Below are 16753 nucleotides of genomic sequence, written 5' to 3'. Positions count from 1 at the left end.
CCATGTTATGAAAGGATGTGTTGGAGGGACAGATAAAATATACCTGGAGCTTGTGTAGAGAGACAGGCTGGTGTGCAGGGAGGTGGGATTTGAACAGACAGACCTGTGGCTGGGGTCTCTGTGGTTTTCCTTCTGCAGCCTGGAATCCTGATTTTCACTTGGAAGGTTAATTATCCTTCAGATGAGAAATGTGTTTGGCTCCAGCAGTCAGAACAAGGCTGAGAACCTGGACAGAGGGATTGCACAGGGCTGAATCCTGCAGATCATTGCAGGTGGGCTTCCAGAGCTGGACGGGGAAGAAGGAGCAGCTTTCTTTGCCTGCTCCTTTAGCCCACCCAAGCATCTTCCCTGCCAGATTTTGTGACCATGCCTTCTGCTGAGTACACAGGCTGTTGGTCCTTAGAAATGGAATTTTTGTTAAATACATAGCTGTGTAGCAATTTATTAATTTTCTCAGGGTTCTTGCTCTTCAGAAACTCAAGCAGGTCAGAGTAGCTTAAATAAAAAAAAAATCTGAGGGGAAATTCACTGGCATAAAAAAATTGCTTTTAAAAGTTTCATTCAAAACACACTGGAAATGTGAAATTTTTTTGGCAGAAAACATTTGCGCGTGTCTGATCCTATCTGCAGGGTTTTCCTCTCCCTGGTGGGCAGTGCTGGCAGCTGATCCTGGCAGAGGAGGAGGTGCTGATGCTGCAGGACCGTGGGATGAAGGGCTGCTGTGAATCCCCTGAGATGTGTGACCCCTGCCATCTGCTTCTGCAGCCAAAGCCAGAAAGTGATGAAAGTCCCTTTGCTGCTTTGTTCGCTATCTTTCCCAAAGGAAAAAAAAATTTCCTCTTCATGACTATTAATGACCATGCTGGATTTATATTGTCTCTCTGCCTTCAAGCTCTGAGTCACATCAAATACCATTTGGTTGTTCCGGTTTTTTTTCCCCATTGTTCAGCATATGAATAACTTCAGATACTTCATTTCAGGTGTGTTTGAGCAGCAGAGGAGAAGAGAGGGGGACTGGAAATTCCATAAAGCAGGACAAATGTCCAGACATAAAGAGGAAGGTAACGATGGTACAGGGGCTCCTCTCACTGCCTGGGGTGGTAGATACACTCCAATACATGAGAAACAATCAATACCTGGTGAAGAAGCAGAAGGAAGGAGCTGCAGGGCTGGAATTCAAACCACATGCCTGGAGCTTTGGGACAGCACTATGGCACCACCAGCCCAGCCTGGTGACCTCCATCACCTTCCACCCCTCACCCAGGTTTTGGCAGCAGGATCCAGACTCCTCTTCCTGAGGCTTTTCTGCTGCAATGAAGTTGTAACTGGATATATACCCCTTCAGCAGGGGGATGGTGCTCAGCTTCACAGGGGGAATAAAAAAGGAGCAGGAGAGTAAGAGTCAACTGCAAAGATACAGAAAAAACTTAATTCAGTTTTTATAGTATTTGTATTTGCCTTAACAGCCTTGGCTTGCCACTGACACAGTGCACTGGCCTAAGTGAGCAGGTAAATTGTGCACATTAACTTGGTAAACACAACTGACTTTTCAATATTGTCTTTATATTGATGTGCACAGGCAATTTTGAAAAGGCATTTTACTCATTCACAGCCGGATCACACACTGTGAAGCTATCATGTATATTAGACTTCAGATATAAATGGCTCAGAAACCTCCAAATCTGCCCTTTAAAATTAAAAAAAATTAAGATGTGATGGAAAAAATCATTTAACAGCCAGGTCTTTACATCTTGAGTGACTTGCTGCATAGTGGTTTTTTATAGTTTTCCTCTGCCATGATTTTTAGGTATTACATGGAAATAATGTGATAATTAACATCTGGTGTGTTTTTTGAGTAAGTCACACGACGGAGGAATGGGTCACTTATGGCACTGAGGTGCCTGAGCTCTTTATACACGAGTGGGGGTGGTACTCCTGCAGTGTGGGGCCCTTTGCTCTGGGGGTTGCTGCCTGAATGCTCCACATGGAGTTTTGGATTAACAGCTCCACAGTAAAAAGGTGAAGGCAATCAGGAAAAAAAGAGAGGAAGGACTGCCAGGCTCTTCTTCTTAGTGGCTGTAATATAATAACAGTAAATAGAAATTTAAATTAGGTTGTTCTCCAAGATTATTACCCAACAATTGGTCGAGGAGTCACATTATCAATCTGATATTTACACTTTATGCTTATAAAATATCAGTTGATGCATTTTCTCTCTCATCTTTTCTTGCAGGAGCATTGATCATTTCATTGTTAAGTCTGATGTTGGAGACATGTGCTAATACTGCTGCTAGAGCCCTTGGTCTGTGTGCAGCTGCGTTTTGGGGAAGACCACAAAGCCTTCAGTGTATGATTTACTGGAGCAGCAAAACCTGCTCATCCCTTCCTTGCCTCACCTGAGCTGAAAATACAATCTCCTCTTAAAACAACCCTGCACACAGCTGGGTGTAATTCAGCCCACAGCTTCTGCTGCCTTAATTCACAAAGATCAATTTACAGAGGGAAGCCTCCAGCTAACTGATGCCAGGTGGTGGCTCTGGCTTCCTGAGGGGGTGGGTGACAAATACAAGTGGCCCGAAACAAATCAAGGGATAATGCTGTGGCGCAGAACGGTGCCGGGTGCCTTCTGTCTGCGGGTATCTAATACAGCTAATAAGCAGCTCCCATTACTGCCTGATTTGGCAGGAATTATTACCTGCTGAATGGCTTAATAGATTTCCAGTCCCTCTGTGTGTAATTTTCACTCTTCCCCAAAGGAAAGCTATATAATGTTTGCCATAGTTTTTTGTGGGATTGTGATGCACCACAGGTATACTTTGAACTTCATAAACTGCTCTGTATTACATCCCATTATGCTTCTTGTGGGGCTGTAATTACTGGGAGCTCTTCTGGGGCAGCGACTGCTGCTTGGGATGTGATTTTCCAAAGCAGGACCTTACCTTTGTCTGGCCTCCCTTTGTCACTGCAGTGTCTGCCTTCATTATCTGTAATGCACACACATTGGTAAATCTGCCCAAGTAACTTTTGGGCGGTGTAGAATATGTTTAAGTGGTTACATTCAGAGGTGGATTTTTATGAAGGCTGTGCTTTTAAATAAAGCAAGATCTTGAAAAACAATTTGGAGTAGTGGACCTTTTTCAATAGCTTTTAAAATAAGTGCATTTAAATTAGCAACATGGTCACAGGTTTAATAATTTAGGTGGCCTATCTTATAGGAAACTAATTCACTATTTCGGATTCCAGTTCAAGAGGAAGAAATAGATCCCAGTAATGTTTAGAAATAATAAATTAGATTCCGACAAGATGCCCTATACCCCTGTCCCTGTGTTAGGGGAGGAATGTTGTGATGTGGATGTGAAATGAAAAGAAGGACCCAGGCATTGAGCATAGAGGGGTCCTGCCCACATTCATTAGCCAAGATGATTGCAGCAGCCAAATATTTGATTAAAGGATGTATAAAAATACCCATTAAATAAAATAAACCTGCATGGGTCTTTGGCTGGTGTGTCTGAAAATGCCATAACTCTGGAATTGCAGCGTGCAAAGCAAGGGAAGACTCTCTGAAGTGCCCACCTAAGGGACCTGTGAAAATTAATGGCACAGCAGAAATGCTCTGTAAAGGTCAGCCAGGACTGTGTGTGGAGCTGGGGAGCTCAAAGCACTTGTTTAATACAGGGCTGCCTGGTGCAATTGTTTCTCAGCTGTTTAATCACAGTAACACTTCACGCATCCTGTGGTTCTTCTGTCAGGGGTAGTGGGGGTACTCCTCACCCAACAAAACAAACCAAACCAAACCAAACCTACTGCCTGCACTATTTAGCAAAGACACTTTAAGGTAAGACAAAGGATTTGGTTCATGATGGGCTGCAGCCCATCGAGGCTGATAATGGCACAAGAGCTTTGCACATCACATCCAAATGCCCTGGCCATGTGGCAATCCCTGTGATCCCAGGCTGCTCCAGGGTATCACCAGGTACAGCCAAAAATACACATGTAAAAAGGGGTACTGCTTGTAATCTGGGGATGTTGCTTGTGAAATGTCTTCTTAAAAATATACCATAAGTATATTTTATCCTCAATAATACTGCCTTGAACAAACAAGCAAATATTTTGATGCTCTTCAGGAAGAAGTGAGGAAAATCAGAGCTTTAAAGAGTCTTTTAAAGCTCCATTTTTGTTATGACTGCAAGTATCATTGCTAGACCTAGCTTAAAATAATGCCCATGTCCGAGGGTTTTTGCAAGTAGGAAAAGTAACAAAAATCCAATCAGCCATTTAATGGTGAGAACAGTCACTATTTCATGGGAAGAAAAGTATGTTTTCTTGAAATGGCTAAAAAGATATCATTCCTGTAACAGTTTGTCATGCTGAAGCCTCACCCAAACTGCAGAAAAGGGCAATCAGGAATGTTTCTATTTTATCTTTAGATAAGTAGGAAACTGCAGGAGCAGCACCGGCTTGAAGGAGCGGGAGGTTTTCTCTGGGGCAGCCCAGAGGAGGTGGCTGGGCCAGGACCGTGGCTGTGTCTGGCTACCTGTGTCTGAGGGAAATTGTCTCATGCTGCCCCAGAGTGGGTGCAGGATGTTCACATCCTGCCTCTGGGAAGCTCTGTGACTTCACAGGCAACTTGACCTGGCTGTCTGGGAGGGTTTCCTGCTCTTCCAGCAGGCTGCTTTACATTCCCTCTTCACACACAGCTGTACTGAAACCTGCTTGCATTTCTTTGGATGTTGCCATTTTGCAAAATCCTCAAGTGTGTGGCTGTCATGCCTCCTTCTTCCTGATCCTCAACAGTCCTTGCTGTCCTCCTCACCAATCCTGCCAGCGTATCCAGTGCACTGCCTGCCTCTATTCCCTGTGGAGCAGCAGAACCCGTGGCTATTCCAGGGAACAGCCCTGAACCACGGTCACATTTTGATGATATTTACCAGTTTCTGCTAACCTTACACTCACCTTATTTATTGTCTGCTCTCGGGCTACTTCTACGAGACTTCATTCTCTTTCTTAATAAAAATTCCACTTTTTGTATTGTATTTCCTATATATACAAGGTGGCCTTTTCTTTTTCTCTCATTTGGACAATACCTGTCCAACTTCATTATCCTCTCTGGACTTCTCAGCCTCTGAATTCGTCTGTTCTACAAATGTCAGGGATCTGCCACTAACTCCCCATGACACGCAGTGAGGGAATTCATTAAAAAATGCCGGTTCTAAGTGGTCCCCTTGGTGCCCCAGTGCCACTTCAGCCACAGAACTGATGTGAGTGTGCTGCCTCAGGGCTCGGTCCCCACAGCTGCTCTGAGTCAGAAAGTGATGCCAGGTTTTATTTGCATCTTGTTGTGGTTTAACCCCAGGTGACAACTCAGGCCCCCTCAGCCGCTCACTTGCTCCCACGCAATAGGATGAGAGAGGGAATTGGAAGAGTGGAAGTGAGAGAAGTGGTGGGCTGAGATAAAGACAGCTCAATAGGTGAAACAAAAGCTGTTCTCTAAAGCAAATCAAACCAGGGAATTCATTCCCCACTTCCTGTGGGCAGGAGGGGGTTCGGCCATCTCTAGGAGAGCCAGGCTGTGTCACACACAGAGGTGGCTTCAGAAGGCAAACACCACTGCTTCAAATATCCTCCCCTTCCTCCTCCTTCCCCGAGCTCTGTGTGCTGAGCATGATGCCCTGTGGTGTGGGATAACCCTTGGCTCATCTGGACTCAGCTGTCCTGTCCCTCCCAACTCCTTGTGTACCCCCAGCCTCCTCGCTGGTGGGGCAGGATGAAGAGCAGAAAAGACCTTGGCCTTCTGAAGATGTGTTTGTTTATCCCAGGTGAAAACAAGAGGAAATCAAGAAGCCACATTAATTACCTCAGAGGAAAATGCCAAATCTGTCTTGCCTGAGGGAAAGGATATGGGGATGATAGTGTTAGGATGAGGCTGAGAGATGGGATATCTGAGACTCATGGGGAATGGACTGCCCATCTTCCTGCCTACTAATTGACTGCATTTCTTGTGCAGTTGAGCTAGAGGAAAAATCTTGAGTCTAAATAAAAATAATAAAAAATAATAATTCAACAAGGAATACAAATCATGTGAATGTGAGTCAAATGTAAAGCCTTTTTGCTAGATAGACTGCAGAGCCCCAGTATATCCTGGAGAATTTCATAAATCTAATGAACCTTTCCCACCTTCAGGGACAGGGCTTAAGCTGCTGGGCTTCCTATCCATCTTGGGATCAATAGTGCAGTTAAGTCAAAATCACCTGCAAATAAAGCACACGAGGTTGGGAGTGCAGTTCATCTCTCACAGAGGAAGCAGAATAATAATCAAAAAGTCCAAGCCAGCAAATTTCAAACTTTCAGCGTCATCTGTGATGCTGCTTTTTCTGGGATGACCCAACAGTAATTCAGGAAAAGGATCTTGGGGGCACAGGTATTTTCACATGTGGTAGGATCCACAGGTAATTTCACATGTAGTAGGGTCCACCAGGCACCTTCACCTCAAGGATGTGGCTTTAAGGCACTGGGTAAAGAGCAAGAGCTCCACCAAGTCACCAAACCTGGCAGAGCTGATGGGTGAAGTGGGAGACATCAGCTTGTGTTTGTTGTCACCTGTGTAGGTGCCAGGTGTGGCACTCAGTGGGGAAATATCTGCAGGCATGGACAAAACATCTGGGGCACAGAAACCCTCAGCTCTCACTGAAATGGAACTCACCCTTCCACTTCCTCCTGCCCAAACACAAAAATAATTCAGATTAATTGCCAAATGGCTGAGGTGCCTTGCAGCACAAATTATTTTATTCCCTGTGACTTTCTTTCACATCATGCAGTGTGTAAGGCTTTGGCAGAGGGTAAGTGGCAATATAATGGAGTAGGAAAAGTCCTGCTTGAGGAAAGCAAATTAAAATTTTGCTTTTACCTTGCAGGGATGGGAGAGCTATAAAGTTACTCATCTTTAAGAGGTCATTGCACTGCAATGTGTTGCCTTCTGCTGGAAAGAAAAAGAAAAGGTTATGTTCTAGAGGGTGAAAATGAGGGAGCTGACTGCAGTGGTTAAATACATCATATATCCCTGGGTTATATAGTTGACATGAGCGTGTGTGATGCCCAGAAGTGAAATCAGAAGGTTCTGGCAAGAGAGAAATGAGCAGAAAAAGGGACAGCAAAAGAGAGGACAGGTCCTGGGAGTGGAGAGCTTCAGGGGACAGGTAACCATGGGGAGGACAATAGTGAGGATGCAGGGACCACTCTCAGGACCACCTGTTTTTTCCATCCAGGCTGGCAGCCCTGATGAAAGCTAAGCTTCAGCTTTGCTGGAGTCATGCAAGAGTGAGGTCTGGAGGTCTAGCCCACTCACACAGGGTTTTGGGGAAGAAGGGATGTGCTGCAGGAATGACAGTCCTGTGTCTCCCTCACTAGAGGGGTGAGTTAAGTGGGCTGGGGCGGGAACACCGCTTGAAAACGGAGTGGAGGTGTGAAAGAGGGCCCTGCTCAGATATCTTTCAGGTCTCACTCTTCCCTCTACATGCTTTGCACCTCAGAGGAAAAAAATATCTTCGTGCTTTCATTCCAAGTAATAACCTTGTCTTGCTTTAATCACCTCTCAGATCCAGAATATGCAGAAAAAGAGTGGATTGGTAAAAAAAAATTGACCTTTGTGTTAACACTGGTTGGTTTCTGTTTGCTAACTTCAAAGCCTGTCCTTTGTGAATTATGTCTATCTGGAACTGGAGTGAAGGATGGGAAGGTAAACATATCGTTGATACAGACTCAAATCTCATGGCCCATAAGTGTCCCTTGGTGTGCAGGGCTGCATGGCTGAAGTTGCCAGAAAAGTGGTTGTTTACAGGAAGAAATGGGGCTTAGTCATCCCTCCTTCTGCCGGGCTGGGGCTGGGTCTGGGACTGTCTGCAGGCAGGATTTTATCTTAAGACACACAGATTTAAAGATAACTTTTCCCCCCTTCTTTGTTTTTTCCCTTTGCTTTGGTTCTCAGCCTGGCAGTAAAGCTTGAGCATCTCCAGCTCATCACAACATACAGGGAGAGCTTCTGTGAGAGTAATAACAAAAAAGCACAAGATCTGCTGGCAACTGCTTAATAACAGAGTGTTTTAGAATGGGTCTCTGACACTTCCATTTTTTATTTATTGAATGTGGAGTACATGCAAATAGAGTGTCTTTGGGATTGCATGCTGAGCCCTGGGACATTCACAGATCCCAGCTATAAATCTGGAATAAGGCAACACACCCCCACTGTGATATCATTACTGCTGTAATAAACATGAGAAGTCTCCTCTTTTCATTCTTTTGCTGTTGTGAGATACTGCAGATTTCTACTGTCTTGTCCAGTACAAACATCCTTTGAAGACACCTAGTGTCCCAAACTGGCAGGTCAACCCTCAGCTGTTTGTCTCCCCTTAAAACTGCTGGAAATTAGAGCTGAAGTTCTCAAAAGTCCATAGTCACCTAATCCATATTAACAGCATGTGGTGACAGCAAGAATTAATTGGTGAATTGACACCAAAACCTTGCCAGGAAAATAAATGAAAACCCATCAGAACTGGGGAAAGCAGAAGGTGAAATGTGATTATGCAAAAAATAGGATGATCATATAGTCAGGTCAGGAGAATAATGTAAAACAACAGGACAAAGAGAAATGGCAACTGCCTGGAAATGCAAAATAAAGGATGTGAAATAAAAATAGAGGATAGTATGAGAACCATGTGTAGGCATGTTGGTGTAGGGCATGATGAAGTCCTGCCTAGCTAAATTAAAGAGACAAGAAGATGTAGGCTGGTGCAGATGTGACAGAAAAGACTAGTGGGGGAAGATTTAATGTGAGGTTTTCTTGGGCTGCAGTAAGAATGGAGAGAGATGCTGCAGCTGACAGAATGAGATAGAAAAACAGTGTTAGGCAGAATTATCTGTAAAGCAGAATATTATTATGGCCTATTCCAACTATGAAACAGATTTAAACCTCACGGCTGAGAGCCTCCAGAATTTAGAAATGACTCTGAACTCCCTTCACTACAGACACACAAAATAACATCCAGAAAATCCCAAGCAGTGACTGTGGCATTTGACTCCAGTGCCTGTGGTGTGGGCTGATCTATGTGTAGGTACAGGCTTTGGGCAGGGTATGGTATTTTAATAATAACAATTCCTGCTCTGTCTCCAGGGCTTTCTTCTAAGCAGTTTCATTGGTCTTTCCCTATTATTTGCAAAGGTGATATGGAAAACCACACATGAAGGGAAATCTTTTTTCAAGGAAGACCTGAACTGTGACCATGTGTCTTGGTTAATTCCCTTTCTCTTTATTGCACAGTGCTGGTGATTTGGGACAGCTCATGGAGGCTTCTGGATTCCAGTGACTCAGACATATCCTCTTGTGGATATCTCCCACCCTCACAGGAGTGAGCTGCTGAGGAAGCTGCATGTATATTGTTGTAGCAGGAAAATGCTGACAGGACATACGTTCCACTTGTTTGTACTGAGCAAATGGATATCAGGAAAATTAACAGTGAAATTCATTTGGAGTTTAATTAAGTAGGAAAACCCCACAATACAACAGGCAGATTCCCTTAAATAGAAAAATGATTCCAGCTAATAAAAAACTTAAAGAGATTGGGTATGCTCAGAAACAACATATCCAAAAATTGATACCAATATACTATATATCATGTTGTAGCACTCGCTGTTTTCCTTCAGAAAGGAACAAACTGCCAACGGCATTTCAGAGGAAAAGAAGGGTTGTGTCTTTGAAGGGATTACTGCTCATGTCTTCACAGGGTGGCTTGGATCATCAGAGACTGCCTCATCTTAGAACAAAGTGCTCAGAAATGTCACTTGGCAGCCAGGCCCATTGCTGAAATCCTAAAAGAAATAACTCACAGAAAGTTACCAGACTGAGTCTTAATTGGCCCAGATGAAACATCTTGCTGGGAATTGTGACAGGCAAAGTCTGCACTTGGATCTGTAATTTGTAACCCAACATGACTTCGGAATGATGTTAAGGTACAAAATGTGCATTTTTGGCAGCTGTGCTCCCTTGTTACAGTCCAGTGGGGCAGAGGCCTGCAAGGCAGCTGCTTAAACACAGGGATCTGGTACCATTTGACATCCCTGTGGGGCATCTAGCTATGCTTCACATCTGCCTCAAGGAAGTCTCAGATGTCCTCAAGTCACCCCTCAGGCGGCACTTGAGGCAACCGGAGGGAGCCCATTGTCCTTGCTGGGCGGTGCAGCCTCCTGAGATGACAACTTGCCTGTGCATCAAACGGTGAATCTGCACTGAAACAGGAGTGGTGGTTTACTGACAGAACAGAAGGGGGCTGATTCAAGCCTCTCTGTGCCATCTCCTCTCCCTGTCTGACATCCCTCTGGTTGTCCCCAAAACCTCTGTGCTCCCCTCTCCATCACCAAGCCCTCCTGCTATCAGCCAGGTAAGTGTTAAACCTGCCTCTGGCCCTCGCCTTGATGGAGGAAACAGACGAGAAGCACCCTTTGAAAAGGAGCAGACACACAAGGTTGCTGTCTTGTTCACTCTAAGCTGTACATTATTAAAGGCCCAAGTTCTGTTTATCCAGAGCTCTTTGCTGGAGCTGCAAGATGGATAGAAACAGGAATGAGGGCACAAGAAACCCTTCCCTGAGGCAGCCCCGGGGCTGTGCGTCATCTCAGTCAGCCTGTGCCCCAGCTCTGAGAGGATGTTGAATTTCTCTAGTGCTTTCCATAAAAGTCTTCCAAAACCTTTATTTGAGACGAAAAATCAGGCCCAGAGGGGTAAGAAGACACCCTTCAATTTCCAACAGTATGTGACAGACGTGTCCAAGGTGCTGGAAAGGTGGCAGAGGGAAACAGAGGCAAAGCATTACTGCTGCTGCCTGATCACTGGACCACCTTCAGCAGCTTTCAATGGCCAAGAGCCATTCTTCATATGATTTCTGAATACCTAGAGAAGAAGCTGATGTCTTTGTAGCTGCTACCCTGGAGACTCTCCTTTGCTGTGCTCTGGCCCTTGTGAATGGGTCTGGGAAGAATAACTGAGGAATGAAGGGGAAGGTATTTTCTCTTTTCAAAAGCAGGTACCTGCCCATCACTCTAAGTTAGGCAAAGTGCCCTGGGGCACTGGGGTTTGTGGTTGGAGGCATGTTTTGGAGACAGGACCCTCCAGGTGGTCACTCAGAGTGCCTCATTTGATTTCAGCTTGGAAGTGCCCACTTGCCTAGAAACCTACAGGAAGCTCAAGCACAAATGTGTATTTAATGATGAAACAAAACTCAGACAATGTGCCCTATAGCCCACCCAAAATATTCCAAGTCAGTGACAATGTGAGAGTCAAGGACAGAAAAATGGGACCACAAATGAAGAAAACTGCCATGGCCAAGCTGAGCTGTACTTCTTTGAGTGCATGGTGTGAACCAGATAGATGGACTTTGCTCATCCTTCCATGTTCCAGACAAAATGAAATATCCTCCAGTTTGAGTCATGCTAAAAGGCATAGACATAGCCAGTTCCTGAAGCCCAGCTGCTCCTTTTAAACTTTCCAAGCCAGGTAACTTGTTTTTGTGTCTGAGCCCCTGTTTAAAGTCCAGTGTTTTCTGCTTACTTCTATTTCTCTAAATCCCAGCATGCTGTGTGAAGGCAATGAGTCTACTAATCTGTAACTGAGGTCTGCAAAGTGAATTAAATGTGCTGAGTGCTGCTTGGTGATCTTGCAGAAAGAAAAAGCTGAAAAACACAGAGAGGATAAAGAATGATCAGACTTGGTACTTTAAACAATTAACATTTTCAAGCCCTTTAAAATGAAAGAGAACATCTGTTAATAAAAGAAGAAAATGAGAAAACCAAAATCCCTAAAACCAATTATGCGAATCAGCAGCAAAGGCTCAGATTTGTCGTATGTTACTTTGAATTTTCTAGTAACTTCTAAAATCTTGAGTGTGGAGTCACAAATGGATGTATTTGCATCTAAAGCAATTTCCGAAATGTGAAAGGTGAACAGCATGCACAAAGGCAGAAAAAAAAAAAATGGAAGATAGGACAAAGCACAGAGTATTTGGAGAGGCAGAGCTCTGGCCACATTGAGAAATAAAATAAAGGAGAAACTCTAAGTTCATCAGTTCAGTAGAACTAATAGGAAATGTAAATTTTCATCCCAAATGGAAATCAGATTTTCATGGAAACGGAACTGAATGGGATAAGAAAAACCCAACAAAACAAACCTAAAAAAACCCTGAAGTGGAACTGTCTTCCTAAACACATCAAAGTATGGATGTGACTATTGCATCCGAAGGGAAATCACAGCAAACTGGTGTCTCTGCAATGTGCCTGCACCTTTACAGACCATTTCCCCCTCAGTTCAGACATCTTTCCCAACCCCAGGGAGCTCCCTGGGTTTTGGTCCAATTAGCTATGAACAAATGAGCTGCCCCAAAACACAGCAGTGGGGTACCCGGGCACTCCCAAGGCTTTCTGCCAGGGCTTTGCTTATTGGCACTTTTAATTTTGGCTGCTTAAGTTGCGCATTTCTTGTAACTGCTGTTCTTCTGGAAGCGAAGAGAGCTAATTTCTATAGCTACAAAATGAAAAATATGTTCCAAACTTGAGAAGACAGAAATGTAATTGTTGCAGCTTTCAGGCTGACCTAGAGGTGGAGTGATTTCAATTAAAAATCGATTCCAGTGAGTACCAGACAGAAGAGAAAAGGAATAAAAACAGAAAGAACTTCACGAAGTGTTAAGAAAAATGTTTCATTCGTATTTGAAAGACTAAGAATGTTCAGACTTGCATTGCAAAGTGATAGGAAAAGGAAATACATTATCTGTCTAGACAAGGATGTCAAGTTCGCTGCACAGGTACCTCGCAGAAAGACCAACCCGACATCCAGCGCTCCCCCTGCTGCGTCACACGCTCAGCACTCCAGGGAGGGCGTTTCATCCCACATTAAAGCTGCTGCTCCCGTTGCTTCGATTTCATTAGCAAATAGAAAGGCAAAATCATTACAGATGGTCGGCTGGAGAGGGAGGGAAGGGAAGGAGGAGAGTTAAAAAGTGTTAATGCTGCAGGGTACTACAGAGATCTGCTTTACCATTGCTTGGTGCCTGGTCTGGACTGGCTGTTCGTGCATCCCCCGGTGCTCTGCTCCGGCCGGGGGTGAGTGATGCAATCACAGCAATCAGTCACAGCAATCACAGCGGCCAGGCCAGGGCAGGGACAAACTCAGCATCTGGCAAGGCTTGCTCTGGGAAACCCAAACCAGAAACCAGCCACGGCTGCCCGTTTTCACTCTTGCCGTATCTGCTCCCGACTCGGCACATACAAACCTTAATTTGCCAAATTATAATCTGTGGCAGGTCCCTGAGTAATGGCTGACCTAACACAAAACAACATGAGAAACGAGGAACTGTAGAGAACTTCATACAGAGGCTGTTTCCCAAATGATTTCAGTGATGGGAAGATGCTGTCCTGTTACTTCCCTAAGGAAGCCCAGCAAGTTCTACCTGACGCTCCCATTTACAGGAGCAGTCTTCTCCTTAGAATAGCAATAGTGTCTCTCTGGCACTTGTTTTATTTTTATTATTTATTTTGGCTCAGTTTTCTAATTCTACAGCTGCAGATCCCATAAAATGTGGAAGCCAAATCACATTACTCACTCCTGACTCGAGGAATGCATTAAAGTGAATCTTGTGAGGGATTTCACAAGGCACATTTTGAAAATGCAAACAGATCTTTCCTTGTAACCCCATTTTCCTTAATTCCCCCAGAGACAAACAAAACTCCATTGAATTATAAATACCAACCATGGTGGGATTGTGCCTGCAGACCCACAGATATCAGGGCATGGAATCCACATCACTTTTCTGCAATAGAAGTCCACAGGGTCAGCTTTGTGTCCATGGCCACCACTGGGTCCCCAAAGCCCACAGCTCAGGTGCAGTGGGTGGGATTGCACAAGGTGGTGGGGCTGAAGGCTAGTGGCAGAGAGCAGTGCTTTTGTTGCCACCCCTCCTGCAAAGAGCACCTGGTTGTAAATAACGATTTTATTTAAGCTACTGGAATTAATGAAATAAATATTTTACAAGCTTTTTGTCTTGAACAGGCTGGTCATACCAACACTACTGGAAAGAAAAAAAAAAAAGATAAGGCACATGTAGAAGTTCTGTGATGGAAAAATATGGCACATCTGATGGTTCAGAAAAGGAGATTTGTAAAATGTTGAACAGCTGAAGTTTGTCTCAGCTTTTCAATTGCTCATTTCACACCTCCCCATGGGCAAATGGGTGTTGGAACACAGCAATGGGAGCTCTGACTGCACCAGACATCAGCAAAAACCCTGGGTTGCCTGCCTCCCTTGTTTTAATTATGCAGCCTGCATAGAAAACGTCTCAACAAATGCAGAGGAGTGTAAATACATTGCACTGCACACCCCCAGCTCTCCTGAGAGAGGAGGGTTGGCTGGAGCTGATCCAGAGGGGCGCAGGGGCCACAGTTCCCCTGGCCCAGTCAGCTGCACCCTGCGGGGTCAGGGACAACCCAGTCACTGCCAGGGGAAGGACAGGTCTGCACTTGGCAGAATCAGCCTGGGAAAAATGCTGAGGTCTTATCAGAGTGCAACATTTCAGGAGTTGCCACGTGCCCCAGTTGGCTCTGGGGTCAGAGAGGAGCCCCCCCAACACTGCTGCACTCCACCAAAGCAAATATAACAACACGGATTGTAAACCCATAGCTGGTACAAAGTAAGAACTAACATGAGGCTGGGGAAATCTTATTAAAGTCATGCAGATCACCTGGGAGGCAGGGCTTATTTGGGCAAAATGCATTTTAATCTGATTTTAATGAGACTGATATTTTAAAAAGGATGTTGAGGAACACTACTGGGGATATAGAAAAAAAATGCTGTACACAGAATTTCAGTCTGCAGAGTTGGTTAGGTTCCATATGAAAGTGGCAGAACTAAGGAGTTCAAATTTTTTAAATTATCAAAAAGGAAATGGGGAAGTAACTTGATTACCCTGGAAATCCACGGGGAAAGAGTAGTCATTACTATACAATTAAGTGGCTCAGGTTAAAGAAAGCTATAAAAAGAAGGAATAGCAGAAAGCTGAAGCCGAATACATTCAAATGAGAAATCCAGCACAGTTTTTAGCAGTAAGGATGATTGATTACTGGAAAAAATTACCAAATGAAGCAACTGATTAACAGTCTCCCAGTGTTTCAAATTGTGACCAGTTGTCTTCAGCCCAGAGTGGACATCTTCAGCTGAACAGAATGGTGCCAGCATCCTTTCAGTGGTGCCAGGGACAGGATGAGGAGCAATGGCCAAGAAGCTTCACCTCACCGTGAGGAAGAACTTCTTTACCTTGAGGGTGGCAAAGCACTGCAACAGCTGCTCAGGGAGGGTGTGGAGTCTCCCACTTTGGGAACGTTCCAAACCCACCTGGAGGTGTTCCCGCGTCCCTTGCTCCAGGTGGCCTTTCTTGGGCAGAGGGGTTGGACTGGGCTATCTCCACAGGTCCCTTCCAACCCTGCCAGGCCCCACACACCTCCTGCAGCTGCTCTGTGGCTCCCCGTGCCACCCCATCCTGCTGGATGCATCCTTGAGCACAGTTCTGCCTGGCTCAGCTAGCCCAAGAATTGTTTGGAAACAAGTCTGGGCTTTTCCTCACTGTTGCAGTGCTTGCCACTTTTTGCTGGGTTTGTTAAACACAATTATGTTTTAAATACTGCACAGAAATTTGGACTGAAATTCTCTCTGGCAGGAAACGCACACAAATGCACTGAAAAAGAGAGATTGAGATTCCCACATACAAGGCTATAAGTGACAATCATTCTCATTCCATCATTCCTCAGCAGAATTGCTACATTTATATTGTTAGGTGAAGCTACACAGAGCCCTGCACAGAGTCCATTAAGAAATCCCATTGGCTCTCTGGAGAACACTCAAAGCACAGGCACTAAGATGCTGAGTTTAGAAAGATAATGGATAAAAATGAAATCAGTTTTTCAGATGAGTCTTCCATTTCCATAGGGGCTGTCTTTATGGTTTCAATGGTGTAGAGTAAAAAGAAAGAGTATTCACTTCCTAATGAAATGAAAAATTTTATTAATTTGGGGATATTCATTCCTTTAAGGGCTTCAATCCTTGAGTTCATTAACTCCTCGAATGTGGCTTGAGCTGATGCTGCCTTCCAGTTCTTGCCAGGATTTTCTTTCTGTCCTCTGGTCCAGGCCAAGACACAAAGAGTTTGCCAAGCCCCAACCTAACGCCTGCATTTACTGAGCAGAGAGTTTTCCTGTCAGACAATGAGAGAAATGTCCTCATGTTCAAATGCCCTGATATTTTCAGCTGTTCAATCTGGCTGACTCCTGTAGCAACTACATGTCTCATCCTGGTCCTGCAACGCATCCAGACCTTGGTAATTCATGTGACTTTCAAGTAGAGCCATGTGAGCTCATTTTTTTTGAACCAAGTGAGGTGTGGCAGCAGTTCCAGCTGAGTGGCCAGGGGGATCTGTGTGCAAAGTCCTCTGCAGAGCTGGGGAGCAGCTTCTTGAGGCTCCTGTGCTCCTGCAGAGTCTCAGTCATGCAGAGCCCCATTGGCAGCACTGAGCACTGGCTTTTGGGTTATTTGATTTAAGTAGCAACCAGTGTATATGAGCTTTCGGCAGCATGAGAGATTTGGAGAGTCTTTCTGTTCACAGCATCAGGGGTGGGCCAGAGCATGCGAATAAATTCTTCGATTAGAAAACTTGATTTCTGAAACTAT

At 44.7% G+C, this 16753-nt stretch overlaps 1 long non-coding RNA gene across 2 annotated transcripts; it reads left to right on the top strand.

Annotated features, from left to right (window-relative positions):
• On the top strand, positions 1-3143 carry LOC136293013 (uncharacterized). Of its 2 annotated transcripts, XR_010722049.1 has the most exons (4): positions 1-272; positions 981-1061; positions 1467-1509; positions 2234-3143. It is a non-coding gene; the product is annotated as an uncharacterized lncRNA (long non-coding RNA). The 2 variants fall into 2 exon arrangements; XR_010722050.1 differs by lacking the exon at positions 1467-1509.
• The last annotated feature ends 13610 nt before the right edge of the window (positions 3144-16753 follow it).

This window comes from Chamaea fasciata, unplaced genomic scaffold, assembly GCF_029207755.1.
Source record: "Chamaea fasciata isolate MVZ Bird 193981 ecotype frontalis unplaced genomic scaffold, bChaFas1.0.hap1 SCAF_8, whole genome shotgun sequence".
NCBI classification, from domain to species: Eukaryota; Metazoa; Chordata; class Aves; order Passeriformes; family Sylviidae; genus Chamaea; species Chamaea fasciata.
The sequence above is the reverse complement of the archived record's forward strand: the minus strand, read 5'-3'. Positions and strand labels throughout refer to the sequence as shown.